Genomic DNA, 11,532 nt, shown 5'->3' on the forward strand with positions numbered 1-11,532 from the left:
AGTAGATGAAGTTTTTTTGACATTTTTATTTTAATCTCTACTTAATATTATCAAGTTAACTTTATTTGACGTTCTTATTTTTGTTTGTCTTATTTTGAAGTTTATTTAGATGATTGTTAAGTTGTAGCTAACATGGCTTCATTGAAGAAAAAATAGAAAGAAAATAATTATAATAAGTTAATTAATAAAAACAGAAATTAAAATTTCATTTGGTTCCTAAAAAACTTGTATTAGGTGTTAAAAATCCTTTTTAAGGTGTTTTTCATTTTTTTATTTTTATTTTCTAACCCCAAAGGTAAACAATTAAATAACAAGAAGTGAGAAAAGAAAAAATCTCAATTTTGATAAATAGTTTTAAAATAACTTATATTGGTAAATACTTTTTCCCACAAACCTATTTTGACAAAAAAACTTTAAATGTAGCACTATTATAATAATTATTATTATTACATAAAATAGAAGTTTTGTGCCGCTTGAGTTTTTATTGGACCAAGTGGCATGATATCAATGGACCACGTGATCTTTTTTTTTGTTTTAATTTCGGTACGGTAACGTACGTAACCGAAATCGATCTAATTCGAGACGACTCACCATGCTGCAATGTCAGGGACCGACAATACTCTTGTTTTACCAACGTCCGAGATTCAACGCCCGAGTTTTACCGACCAGATAAAATTCGTCTTAAATATTTTATAATACACTATATAAGTGCCGCTACTTTTTTTTGGGTTTGATTTTTAATGTTAATTTGGACGAATTTATTTTTATGTTTAGTTTGGGTACTATGACGACGCAGTCAGTACCGACCAAATTCGTGTTGAATCGCCGCTGTAATGACCGGGTTTTACCGACCAAATTCGCCACGCAATGAGCTCGGGAAAATATGTATCGTTATTGTTACGTACGTTTTAATATGTTAACTTTCATCTATACGAACGTTGCTACTATTCTGCGTTAAAATACTGATTATTTTTTAGTTTAGTGTCGATATCGATCTTAACGAACTTAACACATATAAACCAAATCCACATTACCGCACCACTGCAACTGGCATGCATAGAAAGAGATCGCAACTGCCCGGCGCAATGGCCCGGGTAAAAAAACTAGTTCGTAATAAATAAAGGGTCCTTTAGATTGCTAATATTGTATTCTGCCGTCTTTGCGAATCACTGCTATAATTGGTTAAAAGACTTCTTTAAAAATGTATCTAAGAGTCGCTCGTGAGTTAGAGAAAATCACTTTGCGACAGTTGGTATCAATGTCACGTCGATTAATTTGGAAGTACGAAATCAAGCAAGATTGTTGATGAAACGTTGACAGACAGGAAAAGAACCATGGTCGAGAAAGGACCTAACAAAGAGCAAACAAAAAGAGCATAGGTGCATCCAAAAACGGTATTTAGATAAACAAGTTCAGGAGATTAACTAATCAAACCATCACTAGATCTAGATGAGGCCATAAGTCAACCAAAAATTCAGCATTCACCTTGTAAATGTAGCACTATTAATCAACCATCACAAGCGCATCGAGGCCACTACTAGTGTAAGTGGCATCACTAACCCTTTCGCTCCGAGGGTCAAAGTCCTCATATCAAGTCTGGTCAACAATTTTCTTTGGGAAAAGGAATTATATATGACGTGTAAATATCCTAGACAATCCGACAAAAGACACGGTGACTTTGAACGAGGTTCGTGCACCATCAAAACTTAGGCCGAGTTTGTCCACAATCTTAAAGAGGCCGTTTCATCAAGTTATGCTAAGCACAAAAGCTAATAGTTTCACTAAACAAAAGAAGTGCATGACTAATCAATAAACCCAAATGGCTAGTGTTTAAACGAGACGAGACGATATTTAAGGGCGGTTCGGTAAATCTCATGGGGTGGCTTGGAGAAGATTTAAATAATAATTCGTTTTTATTTATTAATAAGTTAGTCTTATCCTAAAACCTATTTGAGTTGGGTTCAAATTGTGCATTTGAATACGAATATGACTCGAATTAAGGGTGTTATATAAACCCCTAGTTCACATAGGATTATTAAGTTTTTTCGTTTGTCGTTTTCTTAATAATATATCGAAGTCTATTTTGTTTGTCGAAATAAGATTGGTGGTGTTTGCAATATAACATCTGCAACCCAAATTAAAGTGTTTTGACTTTTGTTTCCTTCCTTACGTAAAGGAGCAAAGTAAAGCAATCTTTAGTTCTCAATTTTCAACTCCATCTTGTTCAAACTTCAACAGCTAGTACTAAATAATTGTATTTTAAAAGTACTATAAATATATGGCATATGTGACAATTATAGGCTCAGAACTTTAGTCATACGCTCGTCATATTCCCTCTTAAAAGCTATCTATAATGGTAAACTATTTCATTAGAGAACTTACATACAAGCGAACAACTCTCTCACGCATGATAACCAAACGGCAGATGAACCACCGAGCTTGAATTCCCTAAACTCGAGTGCATGAAACTATAACTAACCAAATTATCAGCAAAGTTCAATACCTTCTCCATAGCGTCCAAACAGCTTTGCCTAGAGTACGATCCATTATGCGTACCACTACACGGGTGACACCCCATGAAATGAGTCATAAACGGACGCCTCCATCCTCCACCTTCCAAATACTCCTCCCACAGCGCAAAATAGCTAGCCCCGAACCTTCTCAGTGTGTCGTCTCCTTTGTAACCTATGCTCCCCTTTCATAATGCCGTTATACATCTCCGTTATGTTCTCCAATTTTCCCATGATATCCGTCCAATCCCTCCAAATTTTTTGTCCCAATTTTTAATCGGGTTGTCGACAGGGGCAGGCCCAGGTGGTTGAGAAGGTGGGCAGCCGCCCCCCTTGGATTTTTTTTCCTTCAATAATATATATATATATATATATATGGGCTAATCTCTACCACCCCATGAAAATGTGACATCGTTCCCCATTAACATGAGTAGAACCATAGAAGAAAGAAGAGAGTAAATAAAAGATTGTTTTTTTAGCAAATATGTGTATTACCGAGTAGTAACTTTGGTTATGTTAAATTAAGAAGACAAGCAAAATAAATAAAAAGAAAAACAAACTGTTTATATATAATAAAGTATAAGAAAAGAGAGTGGGCAGGTGACAAGTGACAACTAGAGTATAGTACATGTATTTCTTTTATAATTTTTTATTTCTTAAAAAGATAAGAATTTTAAATTCTTTATTTTTATTAGTTTTAGATTAATTTGTTTTGTTAGTTTATGTATATTATTATTATTATATTATTATTATTATTATTATGTAATAAGACTGTTTTTAGTTTTCACAGTTTTTTTATTGACAATAATGTCACATTTTATTTTACTTTTATGGGTTATATTATATCTTCCTTTTTTTTATTTATACGACTTTTTTATCATTTGTTAGATTTTATTTAATTAAAATTTATTTTCACTAGATGACAAGTTTGGTATAAAACTCAAAACAAAGGGGAAGTAACAATAAACTTGAATTATTAAAATACAATGGCTCAACTTAACAAGAAAAAACTTCTTATATACCCGACCTGACAACAAATCCTTCTTAATAGACATCCGAAAACCAACATTTTTTCCGCCCCTCATGAGAAAACTTACTAGGTCCGCCACTGGTTAGGTTCGGGTCATCATAGAATGTGGGGGTTCGGGTGGGTCGTGGTAAGGTTAAACCCATGAAGGTTACCGGAAAATATGCTGACAGTATGCACTTCGGTACGTAAAGTCGCAATGCTGTCGGTATATGTAAAACTGAAGCTTATTATCGGCCAGAGAGCCCAGATTAGGGACAGGCCTATAATAGTTCCGGTTAATATGGGAACTAACGGAGACCCTCTTTGAATCGGAATTATAATCGGAATTGGTATGGTGGTGAGTTGGATCGAACAGTTTAAATGAACGCCATGCATCTTAAGGTTATTTGGTCTTTCGTAGTTATGAAAGGTGACATCCGGTAGATGGGCAAACGTGTTAAATTTGGGATGCATGAGTCCAAATAAGATTTCTAAATTAAGAGTTGATATTATGATGGATGATGATAAGCATTTGCTGGTTGGAGCTGTAATTAATTGATCATAAATTTGATTGCATGGTTAAAGGTACATGTTTAAAGACGATTTGCAGCATTTAGTGACTCGAAAATAATAATTACCATCAAACGTTTATCCAAATCAACGGATAACCAATTCGTCACCGGATCGAATTAACCAATATCTGATGGTTATGGTTAAATTATTTGATTAATCAGTTATGGTTATGGTTAAAGGCTGTTGGGTTCGTAGTCCTTATTGGCCCGGTTTATTATTTCAAGTCCAAAGGGCAGACGGGTGTAGGATGGCCAGACCGAAGCCCAGCCCGGTTTGGATTTCTTGTTCAATAATTTACAAACCCTAGACTAGTCTCTATTTAAACAACGTTATGTACTTGTAATCCGTTGTCACTCAATAAAGAATATCTAGTTGCCACCCGTGGACGTAGGTCAGTTTAGACCGAACCACGTTAAATCCCCGTGCCCGTTATTGCTTTCACGTGTATGTTCAGTTTCGTGTGTGTGTCAGTTTCGTGTGTGAGTTTAATACTAACAAGTGGTATCAAAGCTTAGGTTCGGTTCACAAGAAGAACACGTCGAACCAGTTTCTTACACCACCGTGTCACCGCTAGCTGTCGCTAGGGTTCCTCCATTGTCATCGTCCGATTTTCGCCACCACAGCAGCCGGTTGTCGCTGTTGATCGCCGTCAAAGATTGGAGTGTTTGGGTTCCATACGAAAGAAGTAGAAGTCGTCCACGCATCACCACCGTTTACTGCCGCAAGAATTCGTTGTGTAGGGCAGTTAAGCCAACAAGCGAGATTTGCAGACGGTTGAAATCAAGAGAGGCTTTCTTAGTTTTTTTTTAATTGGGCTGTGAAAAGGAAATTCCTTTTTTTGTGTGGGTCGTAGAACAAAGAAAGTAGGTTGGGTTAATTTTGGGTAAATTAATATTCTATTTGGTAGCTCTGCCAAAAAAAAAAGTTAATTCGGGTCAAGATCAATTATTTGCAAAGTATGAGACAAGAACAATTTAATCAAGAACCTATTTTTCGTTGAAGAACAATTTCAAGTCAGAACAAATTTAAAGAAACTTAGAACCAGTGCCAACCGCGTATGTCAGGTTTTATCGTTTCAGTTTAAAGTTTCAGTTTTTTGATACTTAATTCGTTATTCCGCTGCACGTTTAAATAGGTTGATCATTTAACAGAGTTTAGTAGAACAACCGTTAAGTTCAGGCTCGTGTCATTGTTGTGTCTTTCTCTGTTTTTATCCAGGTTTTCGTTTAGTCATTGTTATGGTAGAAGACGGAAATGTTTCGATACAGAAGTTTGACGGACAGGAATTTGGTTGGTGGAAGATGCGGATTGAAGCGCTACTTTGTCAGAAAGACTTGGATGTAGTGCTTGAAGATGAAAAATCAGAAAAGTTGTCAGAAGCAGAATGGAAGAAGTTAGACAAAAAAGCTAGGGCTTGTATTATGTCACACCCCGAGCAAAGGAGGCGGAACATGCCGAGGTGTAACGATTTCCCATAAACACATGACACTAATTAAAGCGACAATATTTAACAAAACTCATTTCATTTCACAACATCGAAAATATCACATAACAAACTTGTTCATAAGATAAACATAACAAAATATAGCAAATAAATATTGTTCATTTTTGCTAATATCCTAAAGGTCTTGATGACGTTTTCTCCAACTCCATAATCAACCTACATGCAAACCTGTAACATTTCATAAAATAAAATTATCAACATAAAGGTTGGTGAGAAATTCATAAGTTTGAGCATATAAATATATAGTAAGAAAGAGCCACAAAACTCGTATACGAAACAATAAATAAAAGCAATAATTTGGATAAAATCGTTAGCGACACCTAACTACAAAGGGATGCCAAATAGTCTAGGATTTTAAAGTTATCGTTAATTGCATTAAGTTAACGACACCTTGCTATAAGGGGATGCCAAATAGACTAGGATTTTATAGTTCCACCAACCAAAAGCGATAAAAACATGTGCATATAGTCATAGAACACCAAATCGAGCAAGTATTCAAGTAACGTATACAATAACGTTTGTGGTTTAAGATTCAAATAAAGCATTTAGTTGAATAAGTATGAAATGTCACCCCCAAAACAAAAGATGGAAAACGGGGTATGAAAGTACTCACATTCAAGTAATAAACTTGAAAGATGGTAATTTGAAGTTTTTCCGGAATGACGGGTTTAACGAACAAAGCCTAAAAAGGAAAGAAGTTTCGGGTATAGAAAGGTTGTCTTGAAAGTCTTAAAATAAAATAATTGTTGAGAAAGGTAAACAATTAAAGTTCAAGGTTTAAAATGTAATTATTTAAGAATTTATAATAATAACCCTTTACAAAGGTAAGTTTGCTCGAAACCGGGTTAAAGTATCTAACCTTAATAGTTACTCAACCTATGCTAAGTAATAAGGTGGTTAAAATGCAAGATTGCAAGTCCCTTTGAAATAAAGATACTCAAACGGGTTTTAACGATTGTTCGGGTTGTTGGTTCGGGTTTTGACAATTGGTCAAACCCAAAGTCAACTTTTCAAAATATTAAATGTTATGAGAGAACTCATAAAAATCTAATAATACTTAACCAAGTATGTAGATCTATTGTTTTAGAACTAACAACGTACGTTAAGCGAGTGTTCGGTTTTGTCGGTCCAAACTTTGTTATGAGATCAAGTTGGATCCAACATTTCCAAGTACTTAAGAAAACAATTAAAATCAGTTTGTAAACTATTTTTAAAGAAATATACAAGTCTTGATATCTAAAAACACACTTGTGTGTCTTAAGCGAGTAAAAGTCGGTTTAGTTCGGTTTGGTTCGGTTTCCATCTCACAATAAGTTCATAGATGGTTTCCACTTGCCCAAATATCCAAGAACTTATATAATAATTCACAAATGAAAATACTTATGTTTTACAACCAATAAGTTAACAATGAAGTCTCTAAACAAAAGTTCGTTTTCGGTTTGGATCTAGTTTCGGGTTAAGATCGAGGTTAATCCACAAACCCATAACCATAGAACTTATAAAAAAGATTTTATAAACTGAGATCTAACATTAAACATGTTTAACAAGTATTTAACAAAAACTATTAAGCAAAGTTCGGTTTACGGTTTATAGCTATTTACGGTTAAACCAAAGCATAGACCCTTAAACCCGTAACCATGAAACTTGTAAATAAGCTAAAATGAGTAGAAGTTAAGCATGGTTAGTATGTATAAACAAGGTATATAAGTATATATATATATATATATATATATATATATATATCAAGAACACGAAGTTCTCCGAGAAGCCTTGCCTTACAAGGTCCGAAACCTCATCGACCGGAATCGGAGAAGCAACTACCAAAGGTAACAAGGGCTGTATATTATATATATATTGTACCACCATAAACAAGTATTAAAAAGAGTTAGCAAGTTAATCAAAATGAAAGACCATGGTTAGTTTGACTTGGGAAGTCAAACTACTAAAAATATGAAGAACAACCTTTGAATATTAAGAATTGAGAGAGAATTTGGAGTTGAGCAAGTGTTAAAATGAAGAAGATGGGTTTGTATATATAGGTTAAGGGTCAAAGTTTCATTGCAAGGTTCTCTTTCATGTTTACATGAAAATAGGTTGGTTAAACAAACAAGCAAAGCACAAAACAACAAGAAAAAAACAAAAATATATGTAGCTATCACTAGGCGCCTCGCGGCCTCACCCCTTGCCCTGGCTGCGCGGCGCGACGTGCCCGGGGGGGGGGGGGGGGTTTGCCCAGCTCGTCTTGTGTGGTTCATTACGCGTTCCGGAAGTTCGTTTTTGATGTAATTTGCTCGTTTTAAAGGCGTTTTCGAATCCGTAAAAGAGTTTTTCAAATAGAACCAAGGAGGATTATTTAGTACCATAAAAATCCAATATTTTATATATCATAAGCTTCGGTTTACAACACGGGTTGGTTTACATAATAAAAGGTTACAAAACGGTTACAAATCGAGACCCGAATTTGACGAATGTCACATATTACATTGTCCGATGTGTTGTAAAACACACTTACTTTCCTTATCCTTTTATCATGATTTAATTGCTTTTTAGTTTAATAAATAAGAGTTATGGATGGTTTTTGCATGATCTTACAAATATTGAATATTAATTGTAGGTTATGAGTTTTAATGGAAAAAAGAGTAACGTTTGAAGACTCTATGGGCTTTTTGATCAATTTTGAAGACTAAACTCAAGGCCCGACCCAAGCCCACAAGATTAAAGCCTTATATGATAATATATTAAGTTAATTAACAAGAAAAAAACCCTAAACCAGCCATCAATCCCGAAATCAGCACCCAACTAGGAAAAAAAATAACCCTAAAAGCCCCCATTCAAGAGGAAAAATTCGTTTTTTGCAATTCTTGAGCCAGGGGAAGAAGAATGAGGCTAAGGACGGTTGTGGGCAGCAGCTACGAGTCATATACACTCATAATCTCAGCCATAATATTGAGTAATACATCCATAAACTTTGTGTTTTTGTTCAAGAACCCTAACTAGTTGATTTAATCTTTTATGTTGGATTGTTTTGCAAGTAACTTGAAGATTGACTTGTGTTTGATTGAGATTTATTCTTGAATGAGTTTACTTATGTTTATGTTGAGTTTTATGATGTTTAAATCAATTGTTTGCTGCTGTCCAAAAATCATGTTAGGCTAAACTTGTTAGTTCTACCTAGGTTTGATAAAAATTGTTAAGTTTTAGTAAGTAATATGGATTGTTTGATCATCATGACTTGAATTGTTGATGAAAGTTTGGTTTAATATTGAATTAGGTTGTGTTTAGTGGCTGTGATTTATTTAATTATACTCATATACCTCTTGCTTTGATTGATTGAATCGGTTTTGATTGATTTTAGCTTGTTTGAACTTTTTACTTTGTGTTTAGAGATTGTTTGCGGGAAGTACAACCGTAGGGTTTAGTTGGTTATGTTAATTATGTTAGTTGGTTTACCGGTTTTGTTCTTAAAATCAATTAACGGTAAGTTAGGGTTTGTTAGTGAGACCGAGAGGTGATCTAGCCTTCCTGAGTGAGCCTTAGTTGTGTCATCCTTAGGAACCGGTGTCGTGAGATTCTACAATCCATTAGCTTATTATACCTTCAATATGATTCTTACCTAGGTAGACATTTTCTCCATTGATAAACCTTATTCTCAAAGTTTAGTCTAGTTTTCTTAAGTTAAGTCTTTTAAGTTAATTAAAGTAAGTTAGGTAAGGTAGTTAATAATTAAAAATCAATTAAAAAAATATTATTCTTAGGTGAGTCTTGGTTAGGGTTAAGTACTAAATACGTTTTCAAGTGTCCTTGTGTTCGATACTCGGACTTCCTTAGATCTATACTATTAGTGATCGGTACACTTGGCGATTGTGTGTGGATTCGTTAGGATTTTCATTTACAAATTTAAAACTTAGTTGTGAGTTATTTAAAAGGAGCATCATCTGTCACACATCAAGTTATTGGCGCCGTTGTCGGGGACACGGTTAGAGGCGTAATGAGAACGACCCGAGTTAGGATTTACCTATCGTATTTTCGTATATTTAGATTAGATTAGTTTTTTTTAATTAGTTTAGTTTTAGTTTAATATTATTTAAAGTATTCTATTCTATTTTTATCGGGTGCCCGTGATCCTTTTCTTTTGAGTGTTCTTTAAAGGAAATATGTTCGGACGACACGTTGGAAACCCCTGGTGCAAAGTATGTGGCGGAGATCACTGGGTACATGATTCTTATGAGCGAAGGAGGATAGAAGTCGAGGTACGGAAGGATATGAAGTATATTCCACCATTGAATCCACCTTTCTTTGAAACCCTGAGTGAGATTGAAGATACTGGAATGGAGGAACAGAGAGTAGAGTAGTATGTTCCCTCTTGGGAGAAAGAATTTAAGGATGAGTTTGGCGAAGAGTCTATAGATTTTACCATTATGGATAAAGGAGAGTTTGACCCACTTGGAGACTTGAAGTTGCTTGAGGATCTATTGTATAACGAGCCAAGTGCGGGGATCAAGAATGAGCCTTGTGAGGAGAGCCATGAGGTGGTTGGTGAAACAGTCTTTCCACCATTGCACTTTGAATGTGAAAAACCAAAACATGAACAGTACTCAATCTGTAAGGCCCCGTTACCGGTAGCCCTACTTTCGTGTTGGATTTACTCATAAACGCAGTTCTAAATATCAGAGTTAATTAAAACATTCGCGGAATATAAAAGCTTTCATAAAACATTTCATAACAAAACACCTCTTATCTTAAAACAACATCTTGTCTTTCAAAATAAATAAAACATTAAACTTAAACGTCTTGAGTCTTCTGATGCCAGCCCCTTATTCAGTGCTGTAACATCCCGAAATTTCTAAAGTAATACTTAATATATTATTTTGTCGGGTGAAATAAACGAGTTAGTGGAACGATAATAATAACAGCAAAATATGAAGACTTAGTAGGATAATTAGATGGGATTAGATAGGGACCAAAAGGAAATATGGGCCTTCGGCCCATGGGCTTAAGAGAGTATAAATACCCCCTTAAACCCCAATCCTTTCCATTCCATCCATTTATCCATCCTAATCTCTACACACCCAAAACACACACGACCCGAACCAAGATCCAAAGGCGAGGACCCGAGCTTGTTGGTGCTAGATCATCGTGACGAACCAAAGCAACAAGACCAGCTCGTGTTCGTAGTTTGACTCATTTACGGTACGTTTATATCGAGAACTTGTTCGTTTAGGTTTGGATTAGTATAGAAATGATTGATCTGTGTTTGTATGGTAAAAACGAATCCAACAAAGCTAAACTTACTGAAAATGGTTATGATTTGATGGGTTAATCGATTGATAAAAGAACCCGTAACCTATATGCCTAAATCGCACCCTTTAAACATCGATGTTAGGTCGATTTGATGGTTGGGGTTTGTAGGCGCTGGTCAGACGATTCCGTGGATACCTAAATCGAGTTATTTGGTTAAGAAACGAAGGATTTAAGAACGAACAGTAGCTGCAGCCGACAACTTCGCCTGCAAGCTAAGTTCGCCTGATGAACTTCGCCTAAAGCTAAGTTCGCCTGATGAACTTCGCCTGCAAAGCTAAGTTCGCCTGATAACAACTTCGCCTAAAGCTAAGTTCGCCTGATGACAACTTCGCCTAAAGCTAAGTTCGCCTGATGACAACTTCGCCTAAAGCTAAGTTCGCCTGATGACAACTTCTCCTAATGCTAAGTTCGCCTGATGACAACTTCGCCTAAAGCTAAGTTCGCCTGATGACAACTTCGCCTAAAGCTAAGTTCGCTTAAGGTTTAACTTCGCCTAAAGCTAAGTTCGCCTAAGGTTTAACTTCGCCTAAAGTCAAGTTCGATTAGAAAATAAATTAAAAACCTAATGAAAAATGTGTTAAGATAGTTAATGTAAATAAAATTTTTCCAAGCTGACCTGGCAGCTCGACCCCAGC

Source organism: Bidens hawaiensis, unplaced genomic scaffold, assembly GCF_021521415.1.
Source record: "Bidens hawaiensis isolate Kalapana, Puna unplaced genomic scaffold, B.hawaiensis_p1.1 tig00419415_1, whole genome shotgun sequence".
NCBI classification, from domain to species: Eukaryota; Viridiplantae; Streptophyta; class Magnoliopsida; order Asterales; family Asteraceae; genus Bidens; species Bidens hawaiensis.